The sequence below is a fragment of the Diospyros lotus genome, chromosome 12, assembly GCF_014633365.1.
Source record: "Diospyros lotus cultivar Yz01 chromosome 12, ASM1463336v1, whole genome shotgun sequence".
Taxonomy (NCBI): Eukaryota; Viridiplantae; Streptophyta; class Magnoliopsida; order Ericales; family Ebenaceae; genus Diospyros; species Diospyros lotus.
The window spans coordinates 23841283-23854764 of NC_068349.1; the positions used below are offsets into that span (position 1 = coordinate 23841283).

At 37.1% G+C, this 13482-nt stretch overlaps 1 non-coding gene across 1 annotated transcript; it reads left to right on the forward strand.

The window, feature by feature from the left end:
• The first annotated feature begins 2255 nt into the window (after positions 1–2255).
• Positions 2256–2362, forward strand: LOC127787749 (small nucleolar RNA R71). Its single transcript, XR_008020214.1, has one exon. It is a non-coding gene; the product is annotated as a small nucleolar RNA R71 (small nucleolar RNA).
• Positions 2363–13482: the final 11120 nt, after the last annotated feature.

The following is a 13482-nucleotide window of genomic DNA, read 5'->3' on the forward strand; positions in this document are numbered from 1 at the left end:
TAAGAATATTTTTCTTAAGGTGGTTGAAAGCCAAAGAGAGAGTCTTGGCAAGTGAAGGCTTGAAGCTTCAAGGAAAAGAGGTAAGGGATGACCCCAAGTGGTGGGGTTTGCTTGCATTTGTAATTGTTTTGTATGAGTTGCATGTAATGGTCATATTTGCATGTTTGTGTTCTAGTGGACCTATGGCCATATGGAGGACTAGTGATAAGGGAGGGGTTGGTTGGTGCCTTAACCTATGTGGTTATGAAGGCATGGAGGACTACCCATTATATGCATTGCATTTGCATTACATGTTTATTTCTCATGTTACATTTTCATTTGCATAGCACCCTTACTGAACATTGGCTCATAAGGTCCTTTGACCTCTATGTAGGTGGGGAATCTTCTAAAGGAAAGGGAATTTTGGAAGGTTGAAGGTAATAAAGCAAGAAGAATGTATGTGTTGGTGTATGGTTTTGTGTATGATGTATTTATTTTAGTTAAATATGTATGAATGCTTAATGTGGATGAATGGTGGAAAACTTGGATGTTTTGGAAGGCATTTAATGTATTTAAGCATTCTAGAAAGTTTGTGTTAAAAAGAAAAAAAAAATTATTAAAAAAAGGTTGGAGGCAGTGTGCTGGGCGCCAGGGAGCGCGGCTGGGCGTGGCTGTGCGCAGCACGCGAAGGCGCGCGCGCACGCATGGTAGGAGGCCAATGCGCGCGCAGCCTGCGCTGGGGCGTGGCTGGCTGTCGCTGCCCGCCCCCTGTTGCTGTTTGAGATTTCTTTTTTTTTCTTTTTTTCTTTTTCTGTTTATTTAATTATTTATGATATTCTGAGAATTTATGAAATAAAGTATGTTTAAATAATTAAATAAATGAGTATTTAAGCCTCCAAATTAATTATTAAATTAATATAAATTTTGAGGCAATTGTGGGAATTTTTCTATATTTTGGAAAATAAATAATGGAGTACTTTCCTTAAATTTTGAAAAATGGATGAGGATGCTTGATGTTTGTATTTCAAAATTTATTTCCTAAGGGTTGGAAATTTGAGGTATTTTGAAATAATTAAAAAGAAAAATCAATGGAGATTGATAAGGAAAATTTTATTAAAATTTTCCAAAGAGATATTATTCCAAATATTTTCTAAAGGATTTGGAAGTGAGAAAAATGGGTTAATAGTTTGGCAAAGAAAAATTATTTTCTTATAATTAAGGCCTTATGCCATAATTTATATGAAGCAAGTGAGTTAGCTTAGTTGTCAAATCCTGGGAAGTCATCCTTAGCTCTTCATTAAGAGCTAGAGAAGGGGTGACACTTGTGAGGTTTCGGGTTTTATTTTCGCGGGATCATTTCGATATTTCCTGGATCCTTGAGTGGAGCGAAGGGAGGGCAAAGCCTAGTTCCCACCTAGGTCATTTCTCATTGAAACGTAGTCGTCTCTTCATCTTTGTCCTAGTGTGTGAATAGTAAGCTGACTATTCATGAGTAAACACCCGTAGGTGGGAGCGGGGCATTACACTACACCTGGTCCCTGAACATGGATTTCTGGTAGCTACAACCCGCTCCTTATTTTTATTACATTTGCTTTCTCAATCGAGTTAACTTCCATATTGCTAGGCCATGTGCCCAGTTGCCTTTCTGTTAGGATTTTTGTTGGTTGTCCAATTTGATTTTCAATATTTTTAATGGTTGTGTTGGTCCGTTCACTTCGTTATTGAAGCTTTGAAACTGCTTCTTCCCATCCTATTTTTTCCTCTTGTGGCCTCCCTTGTTTTGGTTGATTTTGGATGTTCTGAGTATTACCATAAGAAAAATGAGGATGATTCCTCCAGCCCATATTGTATATCTGTGACAATGGGTTATTCTGCTGCCTTTGGAAATTTTGCTGACGTTGAAAATTCTGAGCATAGGCAGCTTGCTCCGTGAATGGTGGATCTATCAACAACGGCATTGGAGGCATTGGATGAGTTGCTCCATAAGTTGCACCATATTAACATTCGAAGAATACTTCTAGGCTTCCATCTACTTTGATAGTGCATAAATCTTGACTAACATCAACGTGTTAACATCCACTTCATGCACTCCAGCTACTCTTTTATGTGAGTTTCTATCTGGCTACATCACTAATTGCTCACTTATTGTCTAGAAAAGGTCATGAAGCTCCCCAACATTTTTATTTCGGATAGATCCTCCTACTGTAGAATCAATTGTAGAGCGGCTGTAAGGAGTGAGCCCAACATAAAAAAAATGATTTTGAACTGGTAGTGGAAAACCATGACTAGGACACTTTCTCAAAAGCTCCTTGAACCTCTCCCATGCTTCAAGAAAATTTTTAGACTCAGCTTGCTGAAAAGTTGAAATCTCATGCTTAAGCTTGTTAATCTTAGCCGGTGGGAAGTATTTGATTGTGAACTTCTGTACCAAATCTGCCCATATAGTAATACTACCCGATGGTAATGAGTCCAACCACTCTCGAGCCCTATCCTTCAAAGTGTGAGGAAAAGGCACATCTTAAGTGCCTCTTCATTAATTCCTTGGTACTTGAAATTGCCACAATACTCTAGAAATCGAGATAAGTGGTAATGTGGATTTTAATTGCTTATTCCATAAAAAGGTATGTTGTTGGCGAAGAGATCGAGAACTTCTAGCCTCAATTGAAAGTTCTTATGCCCGTAAGGAGGATAGATTATATTGACTGGTTCTCAATCACTGGGGGCATCATGAAGTCCCCCATTAAAATGTCTCTTTTGTTAACTTCAGCAGGTTACGCCATTTGAACAAGTTGATTGGCGTTGTCACCCATCTTTTTTAGTTTCTCTTCCCTCCTTTCTCTTTGTTCATGACGCCTTTGATGGAACGTCCTTTCTATCTCAGGATCAAACTCACAGATATCTGAACGTTTTGAACGGCTCATGCACTATCTCAATCCCTGCACATACACAAATTTAAATAGCTCAACCCAGAGAATAGTGAAAACAAAATTTAATAGTTAAAGATAATATCAGTCAAAGCAGTAATGAAAAGAGCTAGTCTCTGGTAATGATGCCAAAAACTTGTCCTTCTATTCTATCCCACAAGTGGATGGATCGTGAGAAGTAATATAGTGATGAGTAGGGGTGTTTTACCCACGAGGACTAACTTTTGACGTCTACTCTAACTAATTTAACCTTAACCTAACACACACATTGGTATAGCTATTAACAATTACTTCAACTGTAATGAAAACTAATTAACTAATAAAAAATGCAACTAAACTTTTTTTTTTATTCAAAACTCACAAAGCTAAGGCACTAAGGTTTGTGAATCCATTGTCGGCCTTCTATGATTCAATTGTTCATTACTCGGATCTCATTATTCCTTATCTTAGGTTGGAAATCGATAATCCAATTACAACCAAAAGACTCTCTTGATGGTCATTCGGTTCTATGTATATATATGAGATTAACTATCTTTAGTCAACCTTCGAACATATAAACATGAATTCAATCACAGTGATCATCACAAAATGATTTCACAGGGTATAATGGTATCTCTATCTATTATAAGACCCTACGTTGTTTGTTACCATGTATAATCTGTATTGAATCTCTCGAAAGCAATACAAATAAAAAATATGTTTCAATGGTGATTAGGCATCAAAACAACATTATAAACATAACAAACAATCAACCCGAATGAATAAGAAAATAGCAAACTGAGTAACTTTAAATCAAACCATTAGAAGTTGAGGTTTCATCATTCACCCTAGCTATAAACACTTAGCAATGCATTCTTACAATAAAAATAAAAAGAAAAGAGTCGGAATCCATAGCAGAGATTTAGAAAGAAAAAGAAAAATACAACCAAAAGTATAGTCTTCAAGGTGCCTTCTTTCACCTTTTCAATCTTCCATCGGCTCCTCTTCCAAAAACTCCCCTAAAACTCCAAGATTGAGCCTTTATATAGCTATCCCTAGGGTTTTTGAGTCATGCTCCATCAAAACTCTTGTTCCCCATTGAATTGGACGGAGACAGGCCGAAATTGCACTTTGAATTGAAGTTTAGAACCCTACCATAGTATGCTTATTGCGGCAGACCCGTGAGTTCCATAAATCAATTCCTAAAGCGGTTTTACAGCGGTATGCATATTACTGTAAGACCGTGAGCTCCAGAAACTAACTGTTACAGCGATCCTACAATAGAATGCATACCGTTGTAGGCCACTAGATTTCTTTCTTAGCCTCTTTCTTCCTTGCCTTCCACTTTTCGCTCTTGTTCCACTTTCACTTTCTCCACCTCATTTCCAGTTGATAGTTGATCATGCATTCAAGTTTTATTTCCACTCCTATCATGCATCAAAATCGTCCCTTTTTTGTTCCATGTCTGCCTTGCATGTGATGTGTACTTATATTGACAATATTGAGCCCAAAATGAGTAGCAATCATGTTTATTGAATACTTAAATGCTAAGATTGGACAACTAAATAAGAGTGAAAAATATACTGATCAACCAGCACACTTGGTTTGTGAAGTCTACACTGACTTACATCTTAGTGTATCATTTATGAGCTCACCACACTTGGCTCATAGGGCATACACTAACAATCTCCCACTTGCACTTGAGCCAAGTCCAATGTATGCCTAACGTTTTATGGACTTTTCATCCCATCACACTTTTGCTTCATGGTGTGCATATGTAGGTAGATAAACAATGTCAACAACATTGTCAATCTTGGTTAATCTTTCTTTTCTAATTTCATTAACTTTTAATGAAATAATGTTCCAACAAAATTTTATGCCGTTGGATCTTTTGAACCTTGATTCGAATTGTTAGTTCTAGTAAAGTTCCTTTTGGGGTTAACAATCCATTGAATCAAATTTGTTCTATTGAAAGAACCAAAAGTTCCAAACCATTTCCATAAGCCGCCCATGGAAATTAACATAAAATCACATAGATAATGTTGTAGCTTGCAATGTTCCTCCTTGAATACTCACAATTCAATAATTGCAACTATCATGGAAAAATTCATCTCTTTCATAGTGACTAATGTTGGAAATGTATGCCCTAAAGACACGTTTTGTTTAATTTATGGTAATGATGTTTCTTTTATTCAGTTTATGGCACATATATTATTTCATTTAATTGTTGGAAAGGTGTCCATGCTATTAAGTAAGTGATTCATGTGATGGGTCGTTCTTCACAGTTAGGCATGAATCATGGGTACTTAATAAGCAAGAAAATATTACTCTTGATCTTTTGATAGAACTGGGCATTCTATCATGATAAGATCATTGTGCAATAGATCCTAATGGAGGATGGCTTGCCTTAGCTAGTAAACAGTCCGTTTACTCTAATTGTACAAGCGCATTTGGAATGCGTAGAGTGGACCTGTGATAGAAGCTAATGACAAAGTACTAATTATCATGGAGCTAGTCTATCACTGCTACTACGTGGACGAGTACTCTAATACTTGAGTATTAGTTGGTGGTCTAGTGAACCTAGAGCTATATTCTTAGATTCATTGTAGGTGAGGTCTATCAAAGATCAATATCCTTTTGAGTTGGGAGTATGGTTTCTAATTAGCTAAGACAGACTAATACAAGATAGTTTCTGTGATTCACCCCCTTGTGATTGTCCAAGAATAATTGAATAATCCAGGGCCCTGGGAACGTGACTTAAGAGTGTGTGCTTCTGGGTAGCTCCCAGTGATAAGCAAGTACATTCGAGTAGTCACGGATTATTGGACTAGTGATCTAAGGATGGTAGAAGTCATTTAGAAAGGTGTTAGTACATTATTCCTTTCTAAATGATGGGTGTTACGCAGAGGGGTATTTTCGTCATTACACTAGTAGGTCAAAGACATGGCATATGCAAAATTATTCGTGGGGTCAGTGTTACCATATGGTGATAGTTGGAACACTTAGAATGACAAAATATAGCTACTAGGTAGCAGGGATATTTTGGTCATTTTAGTAGCCGTGAATAATTTGTCTTTTGTTCCTCGGGGTAGCTCGATGTGACTCATGTATTTTTAATACATTTGGCTTGTTGGATGAATTACATTAAGAGAGAATTATTTTATTCAGAATGGTCCATAATCAATTGGGCTAGAATAAAATAATAGTTCATTAGGGTTTTTAATTAATTAATTGGGCTAACCCAATTAGAAAATTAATTAAAAGGTCCTGGCCCATTAGGGTTTGGCCCACTAGGGTTTTAACCCTAGGGTTCTCCCTATATATATTCTCTCATTATTTGTTTTTTCATCCAAGTCGTTTTTCATTCTTCTTCACCGAAGAGAGGCCACAAGTTCGAGTCATATTTCGGAAGATCGAAAGAGAGCCTCAAAGTTCTGATGCGAAGGAGCCGAAGGATAGTAGGACAACCGTCGTCTCCACCACGCGAAGAAGCTACCGCGCATCCTGCCCCTATCGCCCCATTCCGACCGGTAATCCGCCGTAAAAGTAAGTCTCTTAGATTCTAATCAATACGAGGATCATTTTTTTTAAAACGCTTCCGTTGCATGCTTTTGTATCCTCGTTTTTGATCCTTCAACTAATACCATAATGTAAACTATCTCTTGGTGTTTTAAAACTATTTGAAAACTCTTTTAGAGAACTCCCACTATTCTCTAAATTCTCGAAAAGAACTGTAATCCTAATTATACTCCCACTAAATCAATGATTTCATTTAACTCTTTCTATTACTCAGTTAACATGTTTATAACACATTCTTAAAGTAATCTAATTAACTAGACTAGACAAAAGAACCCTTTCTTTCTGCCTTATCTTACTAAAGCCATAGCATTCATGTTAATATCCTTTATCATCATATGGTAATCCCTTTTAGTATCACTAATTCATGTTGAACCATTCAACATCTTATCTAGTTCAAGTATCAGGCATATACTTAATTAATTCAAAGGTCAAGTTCAATGTATAACTCACATATACATTGACCATTAATAACTGCGTTGTAACATCCCAAAATCTTGGAGATAAATAATAATTAGTAATTTCGATATTCGAGGTCATTATTGAATATTTGAGAATTTAAGGAAAAATAATAAGTTATGTTTTTTTGAGGGAATGGGAAATTAGGATGATTAATTATTTTATTTGGGAGTAATAATAATGGAAATAATGAAAGAATTAAATTGGTGGATTTTTGGAATGTTCGGGGTGTAAGTGAAATAAGGAGAAATAGGGGTGGGGTGTGTGTATTTTCAAAACTTTTGGGGCGTGGGTGCAATTCTGGGAAGTGGGCCGTGAACCCCTTTAAATATTTTTGGAAGTATATATGTATTGAGGGAAACAACAGCTCGGGTGGTCGCATGCGCGCATGGGGTGGCTGAGGTCGGGGATTCGAGGCTTGTGCACACGCTGAGGGATTTTGCTGAATTTTTTATAGCAAGAGGCCCCCGAAATGATGTTGTTTATGGGGAAAGGGGTGGCTATGTGGTAGCCGCTGGTCGTGCCACGTGGCGACCCCTGGATTGCTCATTTTTTCCTTGGACGCCACGTCTCCATTTTGCTTGTATATAAAGGCCAATTTTGGCAAAATCTTTGGCATTTGGGGACCAAACAGAGAGGAATTAAGGGAGGGAATGTTAGAAAACATGATCTGATCATACGCAGTGGAAAAATAAAATCTAATTTTATTGGTATCACGTTTTTCGAATCTTACGGTTTAAATCGAAGTCATAAAACGAAAAGTTACCTTGAAACGAAATCTAATTTCGTAACTAATAACCCGCCAGATATCTCCCACGTGTGACATGATGAGTCGGTCCACCCGAAATCGTCAAGACTCCAAAAGACTTGAGAGAAAAGGGACACGAAACTTTTCTCTAAAATTTCCATTTTTTATTCAACAGATTGATCGTATGGATTTTGGGTTTAATGTTATATTTATAAACAAGAACCCTAAAACCTCAAGTGCTATTGGACCAGGCTTTAGGTGCTAGCAAAAAGCTCAATCCAACTTAATAATTAAATAGATAATCATATTACTTATTTAATGATTCCTATTTATTTAATAAATAATTGCACTTATAATTTAGTAATTCCATAATTACTAAATTTGCCCCCTTTTCCTTTAAAGCGATTTCTATTGGTTGGGACTTTTGGGTTCACAATTAAATTGGCAACGAGAATTAATCAATTATTAATTCTCGTAAATCATGAGTGACATCTAATAATATGTCATGATTACCGAATTTAATGTGAAGCGGGAATATGAACCTTACACTATGGTGCCCTACAATACAGTCCCTCTATCATTCTATATCCCGACAAGATATGAGATCACGATCAGCAGGTCAAATCTCTCGATCTCGTCATATGACCAAATCCAATAATCACACTTGACTAATATGACACAACTTCTACGGAATCCAAATTCCGTCTTCATATTACCTCGGCCAAGGATTTATAGTCAAGTGACCATTGGATCAAATAGGGTATCCTCCTCATATATCTCGAGATGATAGATTCCATGTCTAATGCACACATACCTCGTGTCTCACTGAACTAGGCACATAGATACCTACAGCTATCCCTGATTAGGATAACCATATAATATCGTTGATATCCTAATCCACCAACACACATATATCCATGTCATCTTAGGTATAAGAACTAATGCAAATCCGTAGTTAATATTGAATCATTGACCCATGAGATAAAACCCATGTGATTTAATATTAATAGTCTCGTTCAATGAACTCGTTCCTACAACGAGTACCCACTCGTCTTCCTTCTGTATCTCATACAGAGTGGTACGAGACCCACCAATCTTATCTTTCGGTATCTTATATCGAACAAAGAGGAAGACGATGTGCTGGCCTTTGCGAGTTGCTAATTTTCCAGATTAGGAACTCTATGGCCAGGAACATATTTATAGTATAACGTATTGTGGATTATCCATCTCGATTATTCTTAACAATTAAGAATGGTATCCACTCCTTATTATATTAAAGGATATGTGTATGTTCAATTCAAACCATATTGCAATTTAAATTAAACATAAAACTTGCCATTAAATAGTGTTTAAAGAATTACAAGATCAAGCCCTATTGTGTCGCTAGAATTGGTCTTAAGGGCTTATATGTAACAATCTCCCACTAGCCTTAAGACCATTCTGAATGGTATCTCATACCCCATCTATCTAGATGAGAATTTAATTGCTTCTGGTTTATGGCCTTAGTTAGTGGATTTGTTGCATTCTCTGATGTATCTACTCTCTGCACATTGACATCTCCTTTGCCAACAATCTCTCGAATGAGGTGGAAGTGTCTCTCAATGTGTTTGGACTTTTGGTGAGACCTTAGTTCCTTGGATTGCGCTATAACCCCATTGTTGTCGCAAAACAAGGGCACGATAGACTCTATTAAGGGAACCACTCCAAGTTCTATCACAAACTTCTTGATCTAGACGGCTTCCTTTGTAGCATTAGATGTCGCGATATACTCAGCTTCTGTAGTAGAATTAGTAGTAGTATCTTGTTTGGAACTCTTCCAACTGAATACTCCGTCATTGCAAGTAAACACATAGCCTGAGATAGACCTTCTATCATCAACATCTGATTGGAAATCAGAATCCGTGTAACCTTCCACTTTAAGTTCTCCCATTCCATATGTAAGAATCAAATCCTTAGTCCTTCTCAAGTACTTAAGGATGTTCTTAACAACAATCTAGTGTTGCTCACTTGGATTAGACTGATATCTGCTTGTAACACTTACAACATGAGCGATATCAAGCCTAGTACATAACATCACATACATTAGGCTTCCTATTACCGAAGCATAAGGAATCCTAGACATGCGATCTCTCTCTTCTTGTGTTTTAGGACACATATCCCAAGAGAGGTGAATTCCATGTCTAAAGGGCAGCAGACCTCTCTTGGAATCCTCCATGTTGAACCTCTTCAACAGTCTTTCTATGTACTTGGTTTGGGAGAGCCCTATCAATCTCTTGGTTCTATCCCTATAGATCCGAATGCCGAGAATGTAGGCAGCTTCTCCCAAATCATTCATGGAGAACTTACTTGACAACTATGCTTTTATTTTTTATAGCAATTCTACATCATTCCCAATGAGTAGGATGTCATCAACATATAGGACCAAAAATGCAATCGCGCTCCCATTAACCTTTTTGTATACACAGGGCTCGTCAACGTTTTGAATGAACCCAAACAATTTGACTTCATTATCAAAATGAATGTTCCAACTCTTGGATGCTTGCTTAAGACCATAAATGGATCTCTTAAGCTTGCATACCTTCCCTGTTTGATCCTTGGGTGTGAAGCCTTCAGGTTGTTCTATACAGATATCCTGATCTATATAACCATTTAGAAAAGCTGTCTTCACATCCATCTGCCATATCTCATAATCATAATGAGCGACAATGGCTAGTAGAATCCTAATGGATTTAAGCATGACAACTGGAGAAAAGTTTTCCTCATAGTCAACACCTTGCCTTTGACGATAACCTTTCGCCACTAGTCTTGCTTTGTAGGTCTCTAACTTTCCATCCAAACCTATCTTTTTCTCGAAGACCCATTTACATCCAATAGGTATTATACCTTTTAGTGGATCTACAAGAGTCCAGACCTGGTTCAAATACATGGAATCCATTTCAGATTTCATAGCCTCTAGCCATCTTTGTGAGTCGATGTCTAACATCTCCTCTCGGTAAGTGGTAGGGTCATCTGAGTGATCATTGTCTCCTATTACGAATAACTCTTGTTCACTTAGGAAACCATATCTCTCAGGTTACCGAGGTATCCTGTCACTCCTCCTATTGGGAGGTGCAAGACTCGGCCTTGGCTCCTTACTTGGTAATTGGACATCTTGTGGGATAGATTCAGGTTCGACGAACTCTTCGCCAAGTTCTATTTTCATTTTTGTTTCACCTTCTTGAATAAACTTTTTTTCAAGAAAAATGGCGTTTCTGCTAACAACTACTTGTTGCAACTCGTGAATATAGAATTCATATCCTAAGGTATACTTAGGATAACCTATGAAACTACCCTTTAAATATCGAGTCTCAAGTTTTTTTCTAATTTAAGCTTTTTCACAAAAGTTGTACATCCCCAAATCTTAACATGTTTAAGACTTGGTTTCCTACCAAACCATATCTCATGTGGTGTTGTAGGAACTGACTTGGAAGGTACTCTGTTTAGAAGGTATATTATAGTAAGAAGGACATGACCCCATAGGAACAATGGTAAGTCAGAATAACTTAACATGCTTCGGACCATATATAATAGAGTCTGATTCCTCCTTTCTGAAACCCCGTTCATTTGAGGTGTTCCTGGTGGAGTGCGTTGTGAAATAATACCCGAGACTTTAAGGAAATCTTCAAACTCGTGACTTAGATATTCGCCTCCACTATCTGATCGTAAGGCTTTTATCTTTTTACCAGTTTGATTTTCTACTTCAACTTTAAAATCTTTGAACATTTCAAAAGATTTGAATTTATGTCTCATGAGATAAACATATCCATATCTAGACATATCATCTGTAAAAGTTATGAAGTATTGATAACCCGTCAGGCCATTACATTAATTGGCCCACATACATCAGAATGTATGAGTCCCAACAATTCTGTAACTCTAACCCCTTGTCCAACAAAAGGTGAGTTGGTCATTTTGCCTAGGATACAAGATTCACATGTTGGATAAGGTTCAGAACCCAATGGGCGAAGAAGCCCATCTTTCTCCAACTTAGTGATTCTGTCATCCCCAATATGACCCAATCGATGTGCCACAAAATTTTGGGATTTGGGTTATCCCTTTGTCTCTTATTATTATTCAATACACGCAGATGTTTATCATCATCAACAGTTACATTCAAAATGTAAAGACCATTGACAAAATTACCAGAAGCAATCAATTTATTTCCAAAATAAATCTCACAAACATTATTTTTAAAAGAAAATTCATAATTCTCTTTCATTAAAGCAGGAATAGAAATAATGTTCTTAAAAGCTCCAGGTACAGATAAACAATTATTTAAAACTAAACTATGTCCATGCGATAAAGATAAAGTAACAGTGCCAATAGCCATGGTTGCAACTCTTGCCTCGTTTGCCACTTTCAACACGATCTCATCATCTGCGAGCCTTCTACTTTGCTCCAAATCCTGTACAGAAGCACAAACATGAGTTGTTGCTCCAGAATCTAGAATCCGTAAAGTAGAACAATGAGCAATGGAAAAATACTCGTGAACTATCATCATACCTTTCACTTCCTTCATCAAGGAACTGAGGTAATCTTTGCAGTTCCTCTTCCAGTGCCCGTCCTTGCCACAATGGAAACATTTTCCTTTAGCAACAGCTTTTCTCTTCTTCTTACTTATTGTCTTGGCCCCCTATGGTACTTGCGTGGCCTTTTTCTTGCCTTTCCCCTTCCTAGTCTTACTAGAAGAGGTAATAGTCATCACAGTACCTGATTTCATGTTGCTCTGTGCCGTAATGAGCATGTTCATCAACTCTGTCAGAGTACACTCTATTTTATTCATATAAAAATTCGATATGAAATTTCCATACGAATCTAGCAAAGATTGAAGGATCAAATCAATTTGGAGTTGAAGATTCAACTCATCCCTCAAATCCTTCAACTTCTCTAACAAGGAGATCATTTTGAGAACGTGTTCTCCCATTGATCCTCCCGGAGACATCTTTGCCCTAAATAATGCCTTAGATATCTCATATCTGGCACTCTGACTTTGCTCACCATACAACTCTTGTAGGTGTGTGATGATAGAGTACGCGTCAGGCATATTCGCATGTTGATGCTATAATTCACTACTCATTGAAACAAGCATATAACTCCTAGCGGTGAGATCATCATCTTGACACTTGGTAAGTGTATCTTGCTCCTCTTGAGTAATGTTTTGAGGAACATTTTCCCCTCCATCATCATGAGCAGGCATAGGTACAGGAGCATCCAACACATAAGTAATTTTCTCCAAGTTCATAATCAATTTCAAGTTTAAGAGCCAATCATTGAAATTTGGTCCAGTTAGTTGGTGCTTGTCAAGATTTCTAGTAAGTGGGTGCAATGAAGCCATTTGATTTATTTATAGAAAATAAATAGATTATTAGATATCTTGTTTTCCTTAACTATTTGATTTTAGTCTTTAAATCAAACAGTGCCTCCCACTAAGTTTTTCAGATTCCTTACTCCTAATGAAGGAAAATGTGAATTCACGTTGGCATGAATTCCAGTGGGTATTTGGATTCTTATCAAACTTATTACTCCCTACTTAATAGATTCTTGGAATAACAAATTCAATAAGTGGAAAACTCTTGTCCAATACATCTCATGTACGGCCCAAATATTATTTTGGCTCCCAGTCCAATGTACCTCACATAATAGTTTCTTGGCAATTGAACATGGTTAAATTAAACCATCACGTTGACAAGTCTACATAGTTGAATATCGATCCCCTCTCTTAATAGGTTCTTGGGTCTCAATATTTGTGCATCCCCGTCTCATCAAATGATAAATAGA